The sequence below is a fragment of the Pinus tabuliformis genome, chromosome 3_2 (genome assembly GCF_031772625.1).
Source record: "Pinus tabuliformis cultivar Carrire ecotype Pingquan chromosome 3_2, CPIR1, whole genome shotgun sequence".
Classification (NCBI taxonomy): domain Eukaryota; kingdom Viridiplantae; phylum Streptophyta; class Pinopsida; order Pinales; family Pinaceae; genus Pinus; species Pinus tabuliformis.
Genome location: NC_142302.1, coordinates 88778863 through 88781356, shown reverse-complemented (window position 1 = coordinate 88781356; position 2494 = coordinate 88778863).

Sequence of the window (2494 nt, the reverse complement as noted above, 5' to 3'; positions counted from 1 at the left end):
AGAAACACTCGACAACCTTTTCATGTTTTAGGAGTCAGAAAAGAGCTTAAAGATGACTCTACATGTTTTTTTGTCGAAAATGATAGATTTCGCCTGAATAATCCTTTATTCTGCACAAAAACACAAACATTACTCATACATGTTTGAAATAGATAAAAGCGTCGCAAAATACCTTTTCAAAGTGAAACATAAAAAAATTTGCGATTTATTTACTCAAAAAACATATAAAAAGGGCCTTTGTTGATTCATTTTTACCGTTTGAGTTTGGGTGAGAAAATAGTGCTTTTGCTTAGAAAACTTCCCGTGAAGATTGTGGAAAATCCAACCGTCGGAATCGAGCGCCGTCTTCTCCAGGTAATCCACATCATCCTACTCTTCATTCTCAACCGTTTAGTTTTTGGTTTTAGTCCTTCATTTCATTTTTTGGGAGGGTATTTAGGCGCAAAACCCACGCGCGGGGGTCCGCAGGTTTACCATTGCGGACCCGCGGACCTTGACTTTTTCTCCATTGGGAAAAAGCTTAGGGTCCGCAACTTCCATGTAGACAAAGTGTGAACCCACGCACTGTGTCTAACTCGGAGGGTGCGTACCCCACCGCAAGGGTTTTGAACCCAAAAATTCTCAAAAATGGACCAATCAAAATATTTTCTAGCAATTTAATTAATATTTATACTTGATGCAGAGGGTACATCATGCTAGATTGGCGTGAACGAGAGCATGAGGATGTGGATGCTGCCACATGGAATCATCATCCTTCACTTGATGCTTTGAGGGCATGCGGACTGTACAAATTCTGGACCATTCCTGGCATGAGGGCTCAGGTGGATTTCTTACAGTGGCTGGTTGACAGATGGAGCATACAGGACCAGTGCTTTTTCATTGGCGGCCACCAGCTCGAAATTGAGCTAGCGGACATTTATTCCTTGACTGGTTTGCCTAAGAGAGGTGAAGACTTGACTCTACACGGGACTAGGCCAGGTGGCCAGTCTGTCGATAGCCTTCGGCTAGAGTACTGCAACAGCCAGGCTAGAGACAAAGGGATAGACATAAAGACCATATCCTGTCCTGAACTCATGGTGATTGCATTTACTGTCACCAGACTTTGCGGAGCTGCCTCATTACATATTGCCACCGGATCCCGGATGCGTATGGCAGTTGATTGCTTTCGAGGCACCATCTTCAACTAGTGCAATGCTGTGCTGGCCAATGTGAAAGGCCAACTGACCAGGGTCAAGAGTGGAGGACTAAAGACCTTTGGTTATGGGGCTTTGGTCGTGAGCTTTGGCCTGGAGAGGGTTCCTATGCTCATCCCACAGCACCTTACTGTTGGAGTTGGGCTTCCTCGAGAGCCCAAACTGATGCGATGGGTCGCAGTCATGGCCCGTCACCCGAACGAGAGGACAGAGGTTGCTCGATTCAAACCTGAGTATTTCCAATGGTTGGAAAACCAGGTCTTTTCCATTCAGGATTTCCCTTACGCTGGGATAGATTTTCGTGGTGACCCAGACATGGCTCTTCCACCAGGAGAGCAGTGGGACGAGTCAGGTAAAATCCTTTTCAACTTTTTCCTATTTTTATTTTTTTTATTTTTCCATCGTCTCAAAACTGACAGTAAAAATTTCAAATGCAGATGTGGGTCCACAGCGACCAGCCGCTCTCCGGCCTTTCGACAGGAAGCAACCAGTTGCACCCATGCCAGCCCCGCAGGACGAATCGGCAGAGGTTTTGACCGAGTTGGAGGTTCATCTTGAGCGCTTGACAAGGGATATTCCTGAGACCACTATAGACGACATTCTTCGTCGACTTCAGCGCTATATGATTGGAGTCCCGGGACCTTTTAGGAGGTTCCTTTGCAAGGTGGACTGGGCAGTGGTTTCTTATAGAGATCATCAGCAGTGATAGGATGATTGCCTATTGTGGGCACATGTGACATTTTTGTTTTTTGTACCTATCATTTTTGCCGATCATAAGGTGTTTTTCAACCTATGATCGAGGACGATGTATTTTTTGACACACTCCTATATATATATCACTATTACCGGCTTATCTTGTAAATCATGTTATGAAATGGTTTTAAATTTACATGTATGATTATTGCAAATGTCTATTTAACATTCGAGAAGCAATTGCATCTGATAATGTATTTAAAGACCTTGGAATATGCTGATATTCAATGTAATCAAATTCACGTCCAAGAGACGCACTCTCAAAAATAATCTCAATAACACTAGATTTCTAATGGCATACACTCTATTAAGCTGTAATACAACGAGTTCAGAATCTAACCTCACTATCAAACTCCAAATCCCAAATGAAATAGATTCAGATAATAACTCAATCACAGCACTATACTTTGCAATGTTGTTTGTTGTTTGACCGAGGCTTACCCCATGCATAGAAACTAACTCGTCAGAGGGCGAATAGACAACCCAAGCTGCGGAAGAGATGTTCCATGTATTATGACAAGCACCATCAGCAAATCCAATGTATGTTT